Source organism: Nerophis ophidion, linkage group LG04 (genome assembly GCF_033978795.1).
Source record: "Nerophis ophidion isolate RoL-2023_Sa linkage group LG04, RoL_Noph_v1.0, whole genome shotgun sequence".
Classification (NCBI taxonomy): domain Eukaryota; kingdom Metazoa; phylum Chordata; class Actinopteri; order Syngnathiformes; family Syngnathidae; genus Nerophis; species Nerophis ophidion.
The window spans coordinates 34,500,703-34,524,360 of NC_084614.1; the positions used below are offsets into that span (position 1 = coordinate 34,500,703).

Sequence of the window (23,658 nt, forward strand, 5' to 3'; positions counted from 1 at the left end):
CCATTTTAAATTAATTGATATCTGTTTCCTACAACCAAGTTTCTGTTACAGCTTTTGCTAAGAGAACTTAAGTACTCTGCTATTTTTGCGAGATTGCACTTTGGACTGTGGCTGTTAAAATTAATAATAGACAGTGTGCTGTCCATCACTGGACTTATTGAGGCATTAAGGTGATCTTCAGTATAATATTTACATTCCTTACGGATAGGGATGATGTATTATAATCAATATTATTTTTGTAAGTCATACATTTTATCTTTTGTATTTGTTTATGAGTCCATCTTGTAAGTGTAGTTCCACCTGTGTCTTTGTCCATACCTGTCTTTCTTTTTTCTTGTCAAGTGCAAGCTGCATCTTCGTGGTGCCCCCGCACTATTAAAGTGAATAATTAATCATATATTTTCATATTGTACATGAACTTACTGCTCTGCATAGTAGCAGCAGTTACTTTGTATCTAATTCACCAGGTTCAAGTCTGCATCAATGTTTTGTTTAGATTCTAACATGTTTTTGGTTTGGTACGATAGAAACAAAGGTAATGCTTATAATGATAATAATTATATGAGTTATAGGTAACACTTTAGTATGGAGAGCATATTCACCATTAATTAGTTGTTTATTAACATATGAATTAGTAACATATTGGCTCTTAATTAGTCATTATTAAGTTCTTATTAGTGCATTACTCTGCATGGCCTTATTATACAACCAGTAAGCCCAAGAGTCTTCTCTCAATAACCTCAGAATTATTTCTTATTACTATCCCTAATTCTCAAGGTAATGGTAAATGGGTTATACTTGTATAGCGCTTTTCTACCGTCAAGGTACTCAAAGCGCTTTGACACTACTTCCACATTTACCCATTCACACACACTTTCACACACTGATGGCGGGAGCTGCCATGCAAGTCCCTAACCACGACCCCTCAGGAGCAAAGGTGAAGTGTTTTGCTCAAGGACACAACGGATGTGATGAGATTGGTAGTAGGTGGGAATTAGGGCTGGGCGATATAACGATGTACTCAATATATCACGGGTTTGTATCTGTACGATATAGAAAATGAGTATATCGTGATATTCGAGTATACGTTCTCACGCAGTTGCTTTTAGCTGCTGGCATTACACTGCAGGCTCTTCCCACTTTTTCTTGTCTCTCCTTCTCACAGACAACAAGCGCACCTTTTTACATAGGTCACATACTGTCACGTAATACATCACATACGTATACACCCTCGCGGAGCAGAGAGGTAGCGGCATGGGTAATATTAGCTGTGGTGCGAGTGGTAATTCGAGCATACTTGCCAACCTTGAAACCTCCGATTTCGGGAGGAGGGGGGCGGGGCCGGGGGGCGTGGTCATGGGTGGTGGTGTGGTTAAGAGGGGAGGAGTATATTTACAGCTGTTGTGTGCGCAGTTGTGCACTGCACTTTCTAAAAGCTGTAGATGTTATTGTCACATGTGCATGATTGATTGATTTATTGAAACTTTTATTAGTAGATTGCACAGTACAGTACATATTCCGTACAATTCACCACTAAATGGTAACACCACAATAAGTTTTTCAACTTGTTTAAGTCGGGGTCCACGTTAATCAATTCATGGTACAAATATATACTATCAGCATAATACAGTCATCACACAAGTTAGTATATACATTGAATTATTTACATTATTTACAATCCAGGGGGTGGGATGAGGAGCTTTGGTTGATATCAGTACTTCAGACATCAACAATTGCATCAACAGAGAAATAGACATTGAAACAGTGTAGGTCTTACTTAGTAGGATATGTGCAGCGAAAGAGAACATGGTGAGTTCAGATGGCATAAGAACAAGTATATACATTAGAAATACATTGGATTATTTACATTAGGTTATTTACAATCCGGGGAGATGGGATTTGAATGGAGGAGGATTAGTAAAGGGTTGAAGTCGCCTGGAGGTGTTGTGGTGCATGTACAGTAGATGGCACTATTGTCATGTTTAAGAGTGTCACATGCTGTTTATGGCAGACGAACTGCCTTGTGGTAGACGTAAACGTGACTGCTGTTGTTGTGTGTTGTTACTGCGCTTGGATGACGTTAATGAAACTGCCTAACAATAAACCCACATAAGAAACCAAGAACTCGCCCTCGATCATTCTACAGTTATAACATCATTGGGCAGCCACACTGTTTTTAATGTGGGAAAGCAGACGTCAAAACAGGCTGTCTTCACTCAGGTCCGCATGGAGCTGGAGGGGGCATTGCCTCAAGCTCCGCTTGAATTTCGGGGGATTTTCGAGAGAAAATTTGTTCCGGGTGGTTTTTGGGAGAGGCGCTAAATTTCGGGAGTCTCACGGAAAATCCGGGAGGGTTGGCAAGTATGAATACGAGAGAAAGAAGGTGTGAATCTGGTAAAAAATGAAGGAAGAATTAAATCCCAAGAAAAACAGCAGGGGGTCCATTGTCTGGCGGTGGTTTGTCTTCAAGTGGGAATATGTCAAACAGACAACCGTAATTTGTCAAGTGTGGGGCAAAAGCGTTGCTACAAAAAGTAGTATCACTGCTAATATGTAGCCTCATTTGAAAAGTCACCTGCTAGAGAATGAAGAGTGCTTACTCCGTATGTCAACATCTCCATTCGGTGACACACCAACAAAATACAGAAGCAACTATTTCCACATCAACACCATGTGAAAAAAATAGTGAACAACATAAGGAGGTAACGTCCGCAGTAACCTACCACATAACGATTTGATTTCCTATTATGCAGCTCATTTTTATTTGACTGTTATTGAAATATCTTGTGTGACATCATGCACAAAAGTGCACTTTATTTGTTTTAAACTATTGTAGTGGCATTCTGTACAAAAATTGCACTTTAATTTAGTGTTGTTTTGATGTGTCATCTTAGTGACATCATGCACAAAAGTGAAATACACTCATAGCTTGTTTAAAACGTCTCTGACAATCTTGCACTTTCTGTTTTTGAAATGACATGAATGTTTGTGCCACTGCTTAATAACTGTTTAATAAATACAATTTTGGTCAATTGACTTAGTTGTGATTTCCCTCTCTGAATGAAAGTTTAAAAGTAGCATATATAAATGCAGTATGAAGAAGAATGTTTTAATGTAGACACATAGAATCATCATACTGCTGTGATTATACGCATTGAGTGTTCATTCAAGGCTAAGGCAAAATATCGATATATATATCGTGTATCTTGAAATGGCCTAAAAATATTGATATATTCAAAAAAGGCCATATTGCCTAGCCCTAGTGGGGATCGAACCAGGAACCCTGATGTTGCTGGCACCGCCACTCTCCAAACTAAGCCATGCCGTCCCCAACCCAACTCTAACTCTTATATGTTACCCTAGTGTCCAAATAACTCTAAATTAAGTCTTTGTTACTTAAAATATGTTCCCCATACTAAAGTGTTACCGAATTACTATATCAATCATAATCACAATAACAGACTTTTAAAATCCATCACGCTGCTTAATATTTTGAATGCACATAATTTAGGCATGTTCTGGCGGGCCCTTTAGCTTAATGAATACTTTGTAGTTAGAGACCATGTTGATTGAATTTTTTCCCAGTTTTCTAACGGACCTCGACTTCCTTGCAATATCTGAATTTATTTTGGTGAGGTGCTCATTGACGTAGACATTTAAAACCTTTAAATTTTCTCAGATTCATTTTTTCTATTTACAAATTTAAAGATTATGGCCGGGCGTGTCCTTCGGACTTTTCCCTGGCAATGAGTGGCAAGTTGCTGTCAATGTTTATTCCCATGTCTCTTGTGTGGAAAAAAAAAAAAACATTACCTGTTGCTCCACTGATTCTTCCAGATGTGTGTTGCTCACGTATTCATCCTTCCTTAATGCATGAGCATATAACCTAGCTTGTGTTGCCAGTCGAGTTATTAGGAAATCATTTAACCTCGAGTACTGTTCTAAATCAGATACTCGCTTTTCTTTTCCCTCATTCTGTTTGCGTAGTTGCTTTATTTCCTCCATCAAGCCCAATATGATTTGTTGCTGCTTTGCAATGGTCGCTATTTCCTCTCCCATAAAGTTGATGGATCGTTCGATCTCCTCTTTGTCTTTTTTCATTCCCATTTTGCCTTCAAAACTGTGGACTTGACAGATGGTCTCGATGGCAGTTGCGTCGAACGGTGCTAGCAGTTGTTAGCCGCTCGCTAGCTCAGCCAAGCTATTGTCCTTGGTGCTCTGCAGTCAGAGAAATAACTGAGCAGTTAAAGTGTGATAATCGGAATATTTAATCATAGATTTGTCTTCAATTCATCTTAGAATTGATTTTAAAACCTTGCCGTTTGTCTTTAAAGCTCTAAATTGTCTGGCACCTCATTATATCTCAGACATCATCCAAATTTACAATCCTGCGCGCGTTCTGAGGTCCGAGAGCCAGGTCCAGCTCGTGGTGCCCAAGACGAGACTTAAAACCAGGGGAGACAGGGCCTTTTCTGTGGTCGGCCCTAAGCTCTGGAACATTCTGCCCCTCCATGTTCGAACTGCTTCCACAGTGGAGTGTTTTAAGTCTCGTCTTAAGACCCACTTTTTTTCTCTGGCTTTTAACACGACGTGAGTTGTGTGGTCCTCTGTTGTCCTTTGTGTTTTTAAAATGTTGATTTCTATTTACTGTTTTAATTGGTTTTACCCTTTAAAATTGTTTTTAATCATTTTTATTCTGTATTGTTTTTATGTTGGTTTTATATGTACTTATTATTATTTGTATTTTTTTTTTTGGTTTTGTTTGTTTTTATTCAGTCATTGGTGGAGCTCAGGATAATATTTGAATATTGTTTTCAATATTGTTGTGCAGCACTTTGGAAACATTTTGTTGTTTAAATGTGCTATATAAATAAAGTGGATTGGATTGGATTGGATTGATAATATGTTCGTAGCACATACTTGCCAACCCTCCAGATTTTCCCTGGAGACTCCCGGATTTCAGTGCCCCTCCCGAAAATCTCCCGGGGCAACCATTCTCTCGAATTTCTCCCGATTTCCACCTGAACAACAATATTGGGGGCGTGCCTTAAAGGCACAGCTTTCAGCGTTCTCTCTCACCTGAAAGGGAGATTATTATATATGTCTCCATTATCCATGGGTTTATCTACAACCCATAAAGTAGGCAGGCACGGAGCTATTTCTCAGCGTGTGTTTATTCCAGCCGGCACGTTAATACACTGACACACAACACCGGATTCCCATCATGCATTACTGCTAGATGAAGTCTAAGGACCGAACAAGGATTTACACGCCAGGTAGCCCACAGCGGTTGGTAGACTCGCTGTAGTTTGTTGTTGTTCAATGAAGACCAGAAAAAACACTAGAATTGGACCAACTGGCACAGGCCCAAAGACTGGTCCTATTGATGTAGTTGTCACTTGCTGTGTCACGTTTGTGATTAGTAAGGAAAAAAATGGCAATAACTTAGTCTCTCGCAGTCTGTGGGACTCTCTCTTTCCGTGTCACTCTTTGCTCTTTACATGGGTTAAATGCAGTGATGTGCCATCAGGGCCAGCAAGGCCTTCTCCGCTGGCCTAACATAACCAGAAATCATGATCATAGTTAAAGATAAAAGTATTTTTTAGTTTACTTTCCCTAAATATCTAAAAGTATTCATATTTTCTTCATGTCATATTAAGCTTCTTACAGCGCTGTTGTTTTTAGGTTATAGAGTTTTTATCCAATCAGAATTCAGCTAGCTTATGTTGCCATGCTGGACGAAATCTGCCCGAAGCCCTGTGCACTGTCATTGAACGGACACATACAGTGATAGACAGTTGCGATAGCCAATTAAATTACGAGTTGTTGTCGGTAAGGCCTTCTAGCTGGCCTAAGGCAGATATATATTGTGATGTTATGAGCTAGCTAACACTAGAACTCCATTACCCAGCATGCCACAGTAGTGAAGAGAATGCGCAGTAGACGCGTTTAGCTGGATGTTGTTGATGCGCCCGCTGTGGAGTAAATTTTAAGAACTCAGCCAACACGCCTCGTCTGCATCTTTTATGATTACACAAGACAGCACATATATTTGCAAGGCCATTTTCAAGAGGGATATTTAAAAAGAAACTACATCTTCAGAGAGGATGTCAGCCAACCCCGGAAGCTCGAATGGGGTCTACAGATTGTGAGTTCAGATATTTTATTTCTTTATTTTTTTCACGTTTAATGTTTTTCACATTTTTAATGTTGACAACACCACATAAGATATTTTTTAATTGCTAATGCGGGTTTGTTGATTTTTAAATGAGCCAGAAAATACCCAGTTTTGTACACTTTTGAGGTGGATCAATGCACAGTAGTGGGTAAATGTATTCCTGTATAGTATTTCTCCAGCAATAGTCATGTGGTGACATCAATTGTGGTATTTCAAGAGGTAATCATTGATGTATTTATTTTATTTCATTTAGCCTTTATTTAACCAGGTAATAATCCCATTGAGATCAAAGATCTCTTTTCCAAGGGAGACCTGGCCAAGAGGGCAGCAGCAAGGTTACAGTAAGACATCACGGAAGGCCTAGGTGGGCAATGCGATATATTTTAAAACCTAACGATCCAAGAAGGTTTAATTAAGTGGACGAACAACACATTTCTTTTTTTGACACCACAAAAGAAAAAGACCATTCCTGCTTTTGTAGACACCCCTTATGATAATTAGTTTGGACCTTGGCGCAAAGCTTGTTCATTTACTGTTAAAGCTAATTATTTTCAGTTATAGCATGGATCTATCTACACTTCTATTAAAGTGTAAAACATTTTGGTTTCAATACTTTCCATTACTTTTTGGAGATAGTACAAATGTGGGTATGGGTCCAAGAGGGTAGGTAGTATTAGGCATACCAATACTGATACTTAACATTTTCAAGATAATTATATTACAAAAAAGTTTTTATTAAAATGATAATCAGAAAAAAAACAGAATGCAAGTGTATCAATATCAATTAAATATAAAGATATTGTTTTATTGATGACTTTGATTTAAAGCCTTTGGTTTTGCCCTTAAAGTTATGCCATGTCCTGAGACCTATTTCCCGAGTTTGTAAACAAAATTTATAAAGATTTGTGAATATTGATATTGGTCTAATCACTGTAGTAATTACCATATAATACTTGATATCGTTACTCTCAACATTTGCGTCGATCCAGACACCGCTGTGAGCTCAATTTTAGCTGTTTATGCCGGTTAGCATGGCTTATTGCAGTGGTTCTCAAATGGGGGTACTCGTACCCCTGGGGGTACTTGAAGGTATGCCAAGGGGAAAGTGAGATTTTTTTTTAAATATTCTAAAAATAGCAGCAATTCGAAAATCCTTTATAAATATACTTAGTGAATAATACTTCAACCAAATAGGAATGTAAGTTCATAAACTGTGAAAAAAAAATACAACAATGCAATATTCAGTGTTGACAGCTAGATTTTTTGTGGACATGTTCCATAAATATTGATGTTAAAGATGTATTTTTTGTGAAGACATGTTTAGAATTAATTTCATGAATCCAGATGGATCTCTATTACAATCCCCAAAGAGGGCACTTTAAGTTGATGATTACTTCTATGTGTATAAATCTTTATTTATAATTGAATCACTTGTTTATTTTTCAACAAGTTTTTAGTAATTTTTATATCTTTTTTTCCAAATAGTTCCAGAAAGACCACTACAAATGAGCAAAATATTTTGCACTGTTATACAGTTTCATAAATCAGAAACTGATGACATAGTGCTGTATTTTACTTCTTTATCTCTTTTTTTTCAACCAAAAATGCTTTGCTCTGATTAGGGGTACTTGAATTGAAAAAATGTTCATAGGGGGTACATCACTGAAAAAAGGTTGAGAACCACTGGCTTAGTGTATCCTCCTGCGATGTGTAGTGTAACATGTTTATCAGTTCCTTTCCTTCAGTGATACTTGAAATAAACATAGCTTTTTTGCTGCCATGGAGGTGAGAATTGCTGACTTAGCTTTGCACTGTGGAAGGACATTAGCCGGGAGCTTGCTAGCAAAGACGCACCAGTGGACGCTGCTTTACATATATTCTCGTTTTCAAGAAAGTAAACCAAGGAAGCATGCACGGGAATCATTTTACAAACACTCCTAGTCCAGCACCATACCCGGTCCATGTTTTTACACGTCATTCAATTAAAAACACATAGCTGAGTAGTTCCACTGTTGCCAACTCCTCAGTATAGAAAGTAACTCTTACCTTCTTTGATTTGTCGAAAGAGTCGCTAGATGACATCATTGCTTTAATTTGCATAATTGATTGCAATGTATGCTGTAGTAGAGAGGTTGTGGGCGGGCGAAACATTTTAAAAGGTCCTCATGTGTCCAGGGACTAATTTCCTGAGTTTCCATGTAATCATAGTAGTATCGACTAGATACACTACTGTACTTACTATCATTACAGTGGATGTCCGGTGTTGATCCACTCATGGCATTTGTTTACATTGTGACGCTGGTGAGTTATTGTATTCTCCTACGGTGTGTAATAAACCATGTTTAGCTATTCCTCGTCCTCCAGTGATAAAAATACATGTAAGAAACTTACTTTTTTTGTCACCATGGAGACAAGGATGAGTGATTTACAAGTAGTTAAAACACTGCAGACTGCAGATGGATGTTAGCTGCGAACTAGCTAGCCATGTCTTAAAGGCCCTCTTCCTGAGGGTGTTTCAGTTTTACAACTTCATCTTTATCTTGAGCTAAATAGCATTCTAAAAAATGCTATTCAGAATCAGAATTACAAGTTAAACTTTTTTCTGTTGATTCTTAGTTTGTTTTCTTTTAATTTGAATCAATCAAATTTAATCAAATTTGATCAAAAGACTAGAGGGTTGTGAAATTTTTGTCAACTATTGACTGGCTCATTAACTGCTAGTTGAGGTCAGTGCTCGTTTAGGGCTTTTCTTTTTTTTCCAAGACACAAGAAAAGTGTCCAATAGCACCAGAAAAGTGTTTAGATTTGTCGCTAGTAGCTTTTTTTTTAAGTCGTCAAGTTGGCAACACCGAATAGCTGGCATATCAAACTGGATATCCGGTCGCATGAGTTTATCGTAACAACCTAAGTTACTACATTGCATGTATACTTTCAGCATGTATATAAAATGTTGTTAGAGGTTTTTGGAGTTTTTTAAGAAGGCTTTAAAGGCCTACTGAAACCCACTACTACCGACCATGCAGTCTGATAGTTTATATATCAATGATGAAATACTAACATTGCAACACATGCCAATACGGCCAGTTTAGTTTACTAAATTGCAATTTTAAATTTCCAGCGGAGTTTCTTGTTGAAAACGTTGCGGAATGATGATGCTTGCGCGTGACGTCACGGACTGTAGAGGACATTTTAGCGCAGCACCATTTGCGGCTAAAAGTCGTCTCTTTTCATCGCGCAATCAAACAGTATTCTGGACATCTGTGTTGCTGAATCTTTTGCAATTTTAAACATTATAAACAATGTGAGGACGTGAGGAGCCTTCACCCTTGTGACGTCATCGTCTGCGACTTCCGGTAAAGGCAAGGCTTTTTTACCAGCACCAAAAGTTGCGAACTGTATCGTGGATGTTCTCTACTAAATCCTTTCAGCAAAAATATGGCAATATCGCGAAATGATCAAGTATGACACATAGAATGGACCTGCTATCCCCGTTTAAATAAGAAAATCTCATTTCAGTAGGCCTTTAAAGGGGACGAGATGAATCCCATTATTGCATTGTTAGCCACCTCTTGCTAGCATTTCTTTGTGATTTACAATGCATAGAAAATGAAAGACATACAGTATGTGTTCTTGTCTATTTTTATAGGTACTGTGAATCACTGGCAAAATCCCCCCCCCCCCCCCCCAAAAAGTGCAGTTCCCTTTTAAATTAAATAATACGTTTATGTATCATTTCAGAATTGTCCACATCTTAATCACGATGTATCTAAGATTGGATCATTTCCCCCAACAATTTGTGATTGTTAATAAACTGTTGTTTAACGCAAATAATGATCAAGGAAGTAAACATGTCGAGTAGAGCAATGTTTTTCAACCTTTTTTGAGCAAAGGCACATTTTTTGCATTGAAAAAAATTGTGAGGCACACCACCAGCAGAAATCAATAAAAAACGAAACACAGTTGAGAGTAAAAAGTCGTTGATGCAATTGTTGGATAAGACTTTAAACCATAACCAACCATGCATCAATATAGCTCGACTCAAAGTAGGAGTACTGTCAACACCTGTCACATCACGCCGTGATTTATTTTGAGGTTTTGACGTTTTCCTATGTGTCGCCTTTTAGTTCTTGTCTTCCACTCCTATTTTAATGGCATTTTCTCTTTTTTTGGTATTTCCCTGTAGTAGTTTCATGTCTTCCTTTGAGCGATACTACTCGCATCTACTTTGTTTTAGCAATCAAGAATATTTCAGTTGTTTTTATCCTTCTTCGTGGGGACATTGGTGATTGTCATGTCATGTTCGGATGTACTTTGTGGACGCCGTCTTGGCTCCACAGTAAGTCTTTGCTGTCGTCCAGCATTTTGTTTTTGCTTACTTTGTAGCCAGTTCAGTTTTAGTTTTGTTCTGCCTAGCCTTCCCTAAGCTTCAATGCCTTTTCTTAGGGCCACTCACAGTTTGTTTATTTTTGGTTTAAGCATTGGACACATTTTACCTGCACGCCGCCTCCCGCTGTTTCCGACTTTTACAAAGCAATTAGCTACTGGCTGCCACCAACTGATAAGAAAGAGTATTACACGGTTACTCTGCCGAGCTCTAGACAGCACCGACACTCAACAACAACACATCATTTGCAGACTATAATTACTGGTTTGCAAAAAATATTCTTAACCCAAATAGGTGAAATTAGATAATATCCCACGGCACACCAGACTGTATCTCACGGCACACTAGTGTGCCACGGCACAGTGGTTGAATAACACTTAAGTAGAGAACTTTTCTCACCAGTCTTGCTATAAATTTGCTCATGAAAGATTTTGCATTGCTGATAAAGAGCCTCCCAATCTTCCAAATAACCAGCACTCGTAAAAGTCACGTCTGCTGCACATGATGACAGCAGATTTACAATATATGTCTGAATAAATCTATGAAAGGCCGCCTTACTGAGTGCTCTGTATTGAAATATACTTATAGGGGCACAAAATGCCGCATGTGGAAGAGGAAGCCATGCCTAGGCTTGCATAAAAACGACGCTATTAGGTATTTATCACCAGGAAGAGAGAATTTATGGTGTGAAAAGGAGATATTTTGTGAAAAGAGATGATGCTCTTTTGGCTGAAGGTCTGGCTGAACCTCATCTGTAGTCCAATAAGCTGTTTACCCTGCAAATGTGCAGCAGATGAATTTGTCGCCAAGGTCTAATGTGGAGGCTGTCCAGCTCAGCACAGACGCCTTTAGCAAGGGTACCAACACTAAAGGCTTCACTGGCCTTCCTTCTCGCTCTCCCCGTGCTCATCTATCACTCCAAGACTTTCAAGCAGAGCAGAAGAGAGCAGTTGTGCTTCTGCTGCTGCTGCGTAGCACACAAGAACGACTCTCACTGAAATTGTTAAATCAATGAATGCAAAACGCCACGAAAAAAGACAAGCCATGAGAATCAATACACAATGACAAACATTTTCCAGAATCAGATGTCTTTTGGTCAGGAGGTGAAAAATATTGGTTTTCAAATCATTCTGTATCTCAGAAACTTTGCAAACTTTATTGCGCCTGCCACCAGTACTCATCTTAGAGCTAACGTCACCGTCTAATTTGCAGAATATAGTTGTACATGACACATAAATAAAAAAGGATCGAAATATGACAATATATATATATATATATAATATATATATATATATATATATATATATATATATATATATATATATATATATATATATATATATATATATATATATATATATATATATATATATATATATATAAATGTAAAAACAAATATTTGTGTTTTTAGTTATTAGAATAAACATTTCAGTTTATTCTCATTACACTATGCATTTTTGTGCCATATTTCAATGTTTGCTGTTTTTTTCTCCTTTATGTTAATTCCACACTGTAATACGGGTAGGCATGTTCAGAACACTTTTCCACTTTGCATTAGTCCATCTTAGATGAGCACGGGCCCAGCGAAGCCGGCAACGTTTCTGGGTGTTGTTGATAAATGGCTTTCGCTTTGCATGGTAGAGTTTTAACTTGCACCTACAGAAGTAGTGAAAAACTGTAGTTATTGACATTTTTTGTCTGATGTGTTCCTGAGCCGATGTGGTGATATCATTTACACACTGATGGCGCTTTTTGATGCCGTATCGCTTGAGGGATCAAAAGTCCATAATATCATCGCTTATGTGCAGTGATTTCTCCAGATTCTCTGAAAGTTTGATGATATTACAGACCGTAGCTGGTGAAATCCCTAAATTCTGTGCATTAGCTCGTTGAGAAATGTTGTTCTTAAACTGTTCAACAATGTGCTCACAATGTGGTGACCCCCGCCTCATCATTGTTTGTGAATGACTGAGCATTTCATGCTTTTATACTCAACCATGGCACCTACATATTCCCAATTAGCCTGTTAACCTGTCGGATGTTCCAAACAAGTGTTTGATGAGCATTCCTCAACTTTCTCAGTCTTTTATGCCACTTGTGCCAACTTTTTTAAAACATGTTGCAGGCATCAAATTCCAAATTAACTAATATTTGCAAAAAATAACAGTTTTCCAGTTCGAACATTAAGTAACTTGTCTTTGCAGTCTATTCAATTGAATAGAGGTTGAAAGGGAGTTGCACTGATCAGAGTTTTATACTGCCGATTATTACACATACATCCATGAGTGAGATCGACTGATACAGGTACTGATATCAATTACCAAAAAAACTGTGCATATTTAAATGTATCTATGGTGATTGCTATTGCCAGTGTAAGGATATCAACATATTAATGTACTAGCCCCCTTTTCTCGTTTATTACATACAGCTAATACGGGGGCCAAGTAAGCAGGGGAGTGGTTTGTAGGAGTTAAATGAAAAACAATCGTCTTTTCCAGAAGTCAAGCCAGGTCAAGTCAGTGCTGCCAAAGACGTTCCCGCTTTTGGAAATTCATGGACAGCAAAGGAGCGTTCCACTGAGTTTATGTCAGTGTTTACTTAATTACATGGTTATCTGAGGATTTGCGAGGACTTGTAAAAGTCTGCGCTATTTTGTTGCTGGGCAGACTCGCAACAGAACTGCGGTGGGCATTACTGAACAGCAGACGGCAGTGCTGTTCCGTGGCGGCTACGTTTCGCCGCTGTTCTGCATTCTGTAGAAATCAGGGGTTACTGTATGTGCCATGTACAAAAATGCTGACACACGCAAGCTTAGCAGGTAGGTTAGCTATTAGCATGCCTGCTACTGGCTTGCTCTTGTGTGCAACATGTTCAGCCTTCACTCTTCCAGTGATAATAATACATGATCATGATCATTAAGATACTAAGAAATGCAATTTATTTTCCGTAATGGGGGTGATTAATAACTTAGGGGATTGGTTCCACACTGAGTATGGAGACCGTCTCAGACAGATAATTAGCTGCTTGGGGACTAAAAATAAATACAGTGTCAGCCAGAAGGGATTGGCTTTTCTGATCGGCATTAAAAGGCAATAATTGGCAATGACCATCAAATAGTTTTTCCCATAAGAAAACTTGCTTCGGGTAAAGTAAGTTTTGACTAACAACTTCACTTTTAAAACATATTATCAACATTAACCGAGGTACCACAGAGTTACTGTGTGGTATGCATTCAAGTGTGCAAGCATGGCAACTAATTTTAAAACTTTGTGATACTCATGTAGGTAACTTGAGACATGCACGAAGACAAGAACAGTGCCATCTGTAGTGTGTAGAATGGGAAAGAGATATTCCAGAACAAATATGAATATGTGACCCTCACAAAAGTTCCATACAATCCCCCAAACAAACCCAGACAGTGTTGATTAAAAGTTAAGTCAATATCTGCTTTGGCTGGAACAAAACAAGCAAAAAAAAATTAACAACACTCTTAATTCGTCAATATGACCCCGAGAAGGACAAGCAGTAGAAAACAGATGTATTGTCAGTGTTTCTTAACTGTAGGGACGGGGCCTATTGTTGGGCCGTATTACTTGTGGCAGTAATGACAATTTCAAACAAACAGGGGCTAAAGTCATTGACAAGTTTCTTGAGCACAAAAATGATGACTAAAGTGATGAATCTGTGTGTATATATACAAATATATTTACATATATCCATCCATCCATCCATTTTCTACCGCTTATTCCCTTTGGGGTCGCTGGGGCGCTGGCGCCTATCTCAGCAACAATCAGGCGGAAGGCGGTGTACACCCTGGACAAGTCGCCACCTCATCACAGGGCCAACACAGATAGACAGACAACATTCACACTCACATTCACACACTAGGGCCAATTTTGTGTTGCCAATCAACCTATCCCCAGGTGCATGTCTTTGGAAGTGGGAGGAAGCCGGAGTACCCGGAGGGAACCCAGGCATTCACGGGGAGAACATGCAAACTCCACACAGAAAGATCCCGAGCCCGGGATTGAACTCAGGACTACTTTGTATTGTGAAGCAGACGCACTAACCCCTCTTCCACCGTGAAGCCCATATATACATATATGTATACTATTATTATTAATTTTATTTTTTTTATTTTACTTCAACATAATTGTATGTACATTTATTTTTCGTCAGTTTTTATGAGTCCCTTCTTCTGCAGTATATTTGATTAGTATTTATTTTTGCAATCAGCCTGACCTTAAGCCTTGATTATAATCTTTGTAATTAACGCCTGGTTTGTAAGTAGGTTAGATAAAATTCCATCCATTCATTTTCTACCACTTATTCCCTTTTTGGGGTCGCGGGGGGCGCTGGCGCCTATCACAGCTACAATCGGGCGGAAGGCGGGGTACACCCTGGACAAGTCGCCACCTCATCGCAGGGCCAACACAGATAGACAGACAACATTCACACTCACATTCACACACTAGGGCCAACTTAGTGTTGTCAATCAACCTATCCCCAGGTGCATGTCTTTGGAAGTGGGAGGAAGCCGGAGTACCCGAAGGGAACCCACGCATTCACGGGGAGAACATGCAAACTCCACACAGAAAGATCCCGAGCCTGGGATTGAATCCAGGACTACTCAGGACCTTCGTATTGTGAGGCAGACGCACTGACCCCTCTGCCACCGTGAAGCCTGTTAGATAAAATTATTAGATACAATTAAAAGTGTCATTAGTTAATATTTACGTGGGCTCCAAGCCCCATTGTCGTGAAAAGGTTGGCCACCAAAGTCAAAAAGGTTAAGAACCCCTGGTCTACATACAGTATGTTGTATTCAATTAGCTAGAATATGCTCCAGCTACCTATGCCTAAAGAGGATGGATGGATGGATGTATGGACGGGTTAATAAATGGATAATAAGAGTCACTAAAAACGGCCATCTTTTATTAGACCTGGCTAAAGAGGCCGGTTGAGTTGCTGTAATTGCAGCGTCAACATGGATAAATGGCTCTGCTGACATGTATTACCGACAAGAAGTTCACATTTTCCCAGTGTGAAAGAAACCTTCTGACGCAGAGTGGCCAACTTGCCAGGTATAAACTCATTTATCAGATGTAATTTGGTTATTGTACAGCAAAACTGACAATAAAAAATAACTGTATAGAGGTTTCAAGCACACTTGTAAGTGGAATTGTGTCCTTGTTAAAACTTCCAAGCGCCTTTGCCTTGTCTGTATTGTTGACAAACGACTGAATGAGTCAAAGATCAGGATAAAGTGATTTGGACATCAGTCAAAAATCAATATCATCAATAAGCCAAGTGTCTAAGTAGACTTGTGATGCATTCACACCCAATTGAAAGGAGAGTGGATATATTCCCTTGTAACAACAGAGTGTAAATTGCTAAGTACGTGAGGTCCTTGCAAGCTGGGCATTATTAAAAGTAAGCCCCAATTTATTGCTTACGTTCTCCCTACATATAACCTCACAAATTGCATTGCTGACTACAAAGCACATTAATCATCTGTTATTGATTAAATCTATCTAAAGTATTTTAATGCAAGGCTTTAATAAACAAAACTATTGAGCACAAATATGTGCACCATTAAAGGGGCCCTACTTTGCAAAAAAAAACTTTTTTATCTGACAGTTCCTGCTTATGTGTATTTGGGATCTGCATAAGCCCTGACAATTTGAATTTAAACTGAAAGCCCATCCATCCATCCGTTTTATACCACTTGTCCCTTTTGGAGTCGCAAAGGGTGCTTGAGCCTAGCTCAGCTGCATTCGGGCGGAAGGCGGTTTACACCCTGGACAAGTCGCCACCTCATCGCAGGGCCAACATAGATAGACGGACAACATTCACACAGCAGGACCAATTTAAGTGTTGCCAGGTGGGAGGACGCCGGAGTACCCGGAGGGAACCCACGGAGTCACGGGGAGAACATGCAAACTCCACACAGTAAGATCCCGAGCGCAGGATCAAACCCAGGGCTACTCAGGACCTTTGTATTGTGAGGCACATGCACTAACCCCTGTATGTAAATAGTTGATGTTTGGACATGTTTTCATACTCACCCACGTTCTACTTGTGATGTATCAGGGAATCGATTTTTTTCCACCTCTATTTAAAGCATGTAAATAAAATAAGTGCTAGAGGTTTTTGGAGCCTTTGTAGGCGGAATAGATTGTATCACCAGCAGTTTTCTGTTTACATTTAGAACGCACAGAAAAAGGAATTTGAATTGAGATTGTGAGTGAGAAGCTCAAAGTAAAGCCGCTGGTACTCTACATCAAAAGAAGGCAAATGAGGTGGTTCAGTTGCCCCGAACGCCTCCCCTTCTCTGCTTATGCTGCTGCCCCCGCAAACCCACTTCGGAGAAGCAAAAGAAGATCGATGGATGGATGGATGGATTGTCAGTGATGGGCAACATTTTAAAAAGGTGCAGTTACCCCTTAAGATGCAAATAAAGCATATTTTGTTAGATTTATTGTGAGAGAAGGGTCAACCAAAATTTGGCCCGGGGCCCTTTTGTGGCCCACAGTTTGAGTTTTGTTGGCCCAGAGCGTATTGTCGAAAAAAAATCAAACCAAATAATGGTAAAACATTTTTAAAAAGTTCTAAAATGAGTAACGTGAAATAAAAAAGCTGAAAATGTGACGCTAATCACCATATTTAACACACTTTGTAATTACAACACAAACCTGACAAAGTGCTGTGTCATGAGGACCTGAGGAATGTTGAATACTAGTGTTGAACAATGCCAAAGTGTCAAATCATATAACTATAATATATCAAAATGGCCCCCTGCATGCTTTGACTTTTCAGCATGTGGCCCTTAATGGAAAAAGTTTGGATACCCATAGATACACTGTAAAAAAAAAAATCCTATTTTTATGGTTAATTTACTCTAAATTTCTACTGTAATTTTTCGATTTTTTTTAAATAGGTCATAAAACTGTAGAATTGAAGACATTATCTGTAAATAAACAAATCGCCTGTTATTTTAAGTATTATGCCAGTAATGACAAACTATGTATATTTCTATTTTTTTTAAAGAAAAATACCAAACTAATAATACATATCATTTTCTGTTTTCTCAAATTATTTTCAAATTCATGTAAAATTACAGTAATTAACTTTTATTTAATATGTGTCACACATATGGATCATGTTTTGTTTTGTCATGTTATGTTTTTGATTTTGGACAATCAGTCACGTTTTGCACTTCCTGGTTTTGTTTGTTTCCATGCCAACCTCATTAGTTTTCACCTGTCACGTCCTTGTTCTCAGCCTCACCTGTTTTCACTAATCATCACAGCTATTTAAGTCACTCTTTTTCTTGTCTTCGTCCTGGGATCCTCACACTCGCACGCACCCTATCCATGCTGTTCAAACTTTCACGTCTTCGTCCACAGTTCCATGCCGTGTAAGTTTATGTATTTATGCCACAGTGCACTCTTTTGTTTCATGTCTTTAGTCTTGCCATCGTGCTGTTTAAGTTTCTTGTTAAATTGTCTTTCATGCCAACGAGCAGGTGTTTTTGTTTGACGTTTGTACTGTTTAGCCAAGTTTCTTCCTCCATTGTGAGCGCTTTTTGTTGTTTATTTGTTTATTACATAAACCATGTACTTAAATTCATGCCTGACTCGTCCCACATCATCCTTGCATCGAGGAAGCACAAACATCCACAGCCCAAGCCTGACAATATGTAGCTGGATATATAAAAGAGTATGTCCATACCAACAATCTAACAGTTTTATATGTAATTTTAAGGAAAATCTTATTTTTTTAATATTTATGTGTATTTTTATATTCAAGTTGAAAAATATTTGTAGCCTGTTATATAAAGGTTTATGCTCATACTAACAATTTAACATTTTTCTCTGTAATATGAAATACAATGGTGACTGCAAGACATACTTGATCACAGCCAACAACCACCAAACCCCGCCCACCTCAACCGTATGGAGGGGGGCGGTGATGTGGGGTGGTTGCGGGGGTGTAGCCCAGAAAAGTAGCACTGCATGGCATTCTGGGTACTTGTTCTTTTGTGTTTATTTTGTGTTACGGTGAAGATGTTCTCCCGAAATGTGTTTGTCATTCTTGTTTGATGTTGGTTCACAATGTGGCGCATATTTGTAACAGTGTTAAATTTGTTTGTACAGCCACCGTCAGTGTGACCTGTATGGCTGTTGATCAAGTATGTCTTGCAGTCAAAATTGTATGACCAACGAATCCTTGCACAACATGCCTCTCAGTCGGCACGCTACTTGTTTGATGAATGAGCGAACGCGACAAAAGATTGCTGAAGACGACAAAGGCAGTGTACTGTCACGGCACCCCCTAAAAATACTCGTCCGGTCGGTATCGGGACAATCCTCGCGAGGGTCACGGGAAGTCTCTCGCTAAAATCAGGGGGATTGGCAAGTATGTTGCAAGGTCGAGATAGCTGTTCAAAGAAGGTGAATCCACTTTTCACGTAGTTTCGGCATCCAGTGGCCTCCAGGTAAATTGAGTTTGAAACCCCTGACCTTAACAATTCAGAAAAAATCTGTAAAATAATGGTATTTTTCTGTGGAACTGCCAGCATTGTCCTTTCATTAAAGTTGGTTGATCGTAATAACTTGGAAAAGTCTGTAGAATAAAGGTATTTTTCTGCAGAACTGTTTGTATCGTCACTTTATCAAAGGTGGTTGATCTTACTAATTTAGTTAAAATCTGTAAAAGTACGATATTCATAAAAATTTCTGTAAATATAATGTTTTTGATCATTATTTGGTTTACAGTGTTTTACTTTTATGGTTTTCGTTTGGCAGCCGTAGCTGCCAGTAGATGACCATTTTTTTACAGAATTTTTTTTTACAGTGTAGAGTTGCAAGACACAGATTAAAAATCCATAGGATCACAAGCGAATGTCAAGTTATTGAAAAAATAGAAGCCTAAAAACAATGCAACTTTTGAGCATGTTAGGCCTCAACAATTACAAATGTCAATGTCAGGTTTGTGGAAAGGAAGCTTAAAGCGTGACCCCAGAATACAGAGATGGTAGGTATATATAGGCATGATAATTCATTTAATGAGCACAGATGGGAAACTTATGTAGCTAGAAAGGCCACAAAAAGGTCTACACAACAAACAACACCATGTCTTGAAAACCAGGGGCAGGCATAAGAAGCAACCTGACTGGCAATCAGCAACAGGTGTGTCCTGTTTGCCAATTAGGGACAGGTGTGGGTGGCTTCGTTCAGGCCAGAGGTGAAATGGAGACAAGAAAACAAGAGCGCTGGAACAGAAACAAAACCACGCACAGGAAAAGCAGCACACGTCTATAACTGTCATGGAGGGTCGTGACAATCAGCTGCAAGCAGGGGCCACAGTTTGTATACCTTTCAGAAGAAGAGAGAGTTTTTCTTTCTATGATGTCATGAAAAAAATCGGGAGCATCTTTTCAACAGCGGAGCAAACAAAGGAAGATGAAGGATGTTTGGATGGATGACATTTTTGTCATTAAAATGTCATTTTTAGATAATAGGGGACCTTTAAATCCACTTTCAAACCTTGCCAAAGTCTGAGTGTTATTTTACGGGCTGCAAAGACACAGAGCGCCTAATGAGCGTGCATCTTTCTGTCTGAGGCTCTTCTCGCCATTGCACATCTCCCTTGCCTGCATATCTATTGATGTATGAATAAGGCATGTAAATCAATTCAGCAGCACTCCGCAGCGTGGCAGCTGAGGTGCAACATTTATTTTAATTTTTTTTTCCCGAAGACGCCTGTAATCAGGCAAAGCTCACGCTCTCATTCTCTCTCTCTCTCCGGCCTCCGCTCAGGTACATCCGAGGGTAGCCCATCCAAGAATATCTCATCCAACTTTTACAAGATGGATTCCTTTGGAGATGCCATCTGTTTAGTGTCGCCCCCATTCGCCATGAAGGTGAAGCCTCGTTGCAGCAGGGCACTGCAGTCCCTTATTCACCTTTTATTGCCATTTCTCTTTGTGTGTGCAAACATCCGTCACCCCTCACATTATGTTGTCCGCGCACATAAATATATGCACCGTGTTTCACATGCATTGATGCAAAGTAAGACAAAGCAAGACTTTTACTATGTGTTACAGTTTTTGCTGCTTCAGCAAGCCCCTCCCCTGTTTATCTGATTGATTGTTCATTTCATCTGTCAGTATCATAAAATCGGACAGTTTTACCATCTTAATGACAATTTAATGGTGAGATGGAGAGGGGGCGTGGGGATGGGGGGGTGATGCTGCTGCTGCTGCAAGGCTGATTTATGCAGTCTTTCTGTGCACAAGTCTTGTCACAGCAATCAATGGGTACCCGGTGTTGGGGGCGTGGCTTACGGGGTGAGCCGCTTAACCAGAACCCATGTGACTGACTGAACTATTATGTATGTGTCTAAACGTGTGGCATTTGCAGGCACTTTTAAGTTACATTTTGATGAAACCCATGCTTCTTTTTTGTTGTTGTTAGAATGTAAATAACCAAGACTGGGCCAGAATCCAATGCCAGCTTAAAGCCGCATCCTCAATCAAGTGGCTGGCACAGGCAGAATCAGACGATTGTTGTTGCATTGTTTTTTTTTTGTTTGTTTTTTTTTGTCAAAACACACAAAACAATGTGGTGTATGCATCCCATGCACACTAATGTGTACATTTTAAAGGGACGACGGCTGGGATTTGGGCATGCATGCGCGTCAATCAAGCATCACCTACCCGGTCTGGGATGCAGGGATGCAGGCTGCACGGGTCCCTCGCGGTGCTGGCGGGCCAGGTGTGACCACAAGCCCGCCTTGTTGTATTCCAAAATGTTGTCTCCGGCTGGGTTGACAAAGCTGGATATAGTCCGTGTGATGATGATGATGATGATGGTGATGATGATGATGATGAGCGAGGCAGCGATGCTCCCTCCCGCCCTTCTCAACCTCCTCGATGCGGCACAGGACCGCCGATACTCGCTGGTACAAAACGTGCACGCCGGCCAACTTGCGCGCCTTTTTTATGGCAATTAGACGTCCGGGTCGGCCGTGCTCGCTCATGCGTGCACGTTTGCTTCATCAAAAAAAAAAAAAAAAAGATGCAGGCTCTCCACAGTCTGTCTGCACAAAGCAGAGGAGGGGGGATAAGCGGCTCCTGAGACGCAGCGTGCAGGCTTTCAAAGAGAGGAGACGGACTGAAGCGTAGAGAGAAGCTCTCTCCGCCTCCTATATATATATATATATATATATATATATATATATATATATATATATATATATATATATATATATATATATATATATATATATATATATATATACTTCCTTGAATTGCCGCCGGGGCGCTAATTAATTTAAAACCTCTCCTTACTCCTGCGCTTACCAAAGGCATGCGGTAAAAGTAAGCATGAGCAATTTTTTTTAAAACCTCTTGTCACTCCGGCACTTACCAAAGGGATGCAGTAAAAATTTAAGTGTGATGTAAGCTTGGACCTCAAATCCTACTGAATAGCTCTTAATCTTCTTCCCTTTGTGCAATTTCAAAATACCGGTATTGAAATCAGCCTCCTCCATTATAAAAATGATGACAGGGGAAGTGTCACTCGTGACGTCACGAGTTTGACCAGGCGGTAATACTAAGCATGCGCTAATTATTTTGGGAAGTGAGTTGGACCCGGCAGTAATTCAAGGCAGGCGCATACTATATGTCCTGCGGCAATTCAAGGAAATACGGTATATATATATTATCATTTTTTTACATATGCCTGCAGACATTTGCAGTTTTGTGAATGAACTGATACAAAAAAACAAAAACAAGCTGCACCATGTTAGTAAAATCTATTTTAACCAATCACTTCAATTTGACTCAATGGTGTCTGCACATCTGTCATATAGTCTCCAGACCAGACCTGGGCAAATTAAGGCCCGGGGGCCACAAGCGGCCCGTTGAGCTTTTCAATCTGGCGCGCCGGACATTCCCAAATCTTTTTTTTTAGATCTTTAAAATGGAAACTGTAGCTGCCTTTATGATTGTCACAACTTGGCTTGGACTTGGATTGTTTCTTCGACGCAGATGAGGATCAGCACGAGCGAGGCGTGGATGTGAGTACATGATATTTATTTAATAAACAAACAAACTACAAAAAGGCAAACCAAGCACGCGCCCAATGGCGGAAAATAAACTAGACTAATCAAAACAAAACTAGCACAATGGCAAGACTAAAGACATGAAACAAAAGAGTGCACTGTGGCATAAATACAAAACTTACATGGAGCAAAACAAGGGGCATTGATAGCGAGGTGTTCGAGGGCATGAAGGTAGCGCAGCATGGGTAGGGTGTGTGCGTGTGTGAAGATCCCAGAATGAAGACAAGAAAAGGAGTGACTTAAGTAGCTATGATAATTAGTGAAAACAGGTGTGAAGCTGAGGACAGGGACGTTACATGACAGGTGAAAACTAATGAGTTGGCATGGAGACGAAAACAAACCAGGAAGTGCCAAGACAGAACTTAAATGTCTAAAAAACTAAACATAACCTGACCAAAACCAAAACAAACTTACAGGCGTGACAATGATGTGCAGTCATGTTTTCTAATGACTGTAAGTCTTGAACTATACTAAGTATTTCAATGGTTGGAATTTGCGCTTATGGATTATATACCAGTTACTATGGTAATCTATTTAGTCACTATGGTCATTTAATTAGTTGCTATGGTCATCGAATTAGTTACCATGGTCATTAACGTCACAGCAGCTCAGATGAGGCACTAAGCAGTGTGGGCAGGTGTCAAACTTGGGCTTGGATTAGGGTTGTTCCGTCGATGCAGAGAATTTTTGGAACAAGCCAGACGTGGGCGCGAGTACATGTTTCATTTATTTAATAAACAAACACACTACAAAAAAAGGCAAACCAAGGACGGGCTCAATGGCGGATAATAAACTGGAATAATCAAAACAAAACTAGCACAATGGCATGACTAAAGACATGAAACAAAAGGGTGCACTGTGGCATAAAAAACATTACTTGCACTGAGGCATAAATACAAAACTTACTGTGACCGAAACAAGGGGCATGAAGGAGGTGAAGCATGGGTAGGTGAAGATGCCAGGA

At 39.5% G+C, this 23,658-nt stretch overlaps 1 protein-coding gene across 1 annotated transcript in view; it reads right to left on the reverse strand.

The window, feature by feature from the left end:
* The window catches only part of flrt1a (fibronectin leucine rich transmembrane protein 1a), a 194,438-nt gene extending 172,848 nt beyond the window's left edge, over positions 1 to 21,590 (reverse strand). Inside the window, exon 1 of the mRNA XM_061897909.1 lies at positions 21,286 to 21,590. The gene's annotated coding sequence lies outside the window, so the exon portion shown is untranslated. The remainder of the gene's footprint in view (positions 1 to 21,285) is intronic.
* Between the last annotated feature and the right edge of the window lie 2,068 nt (positions 21,591 to 23,658).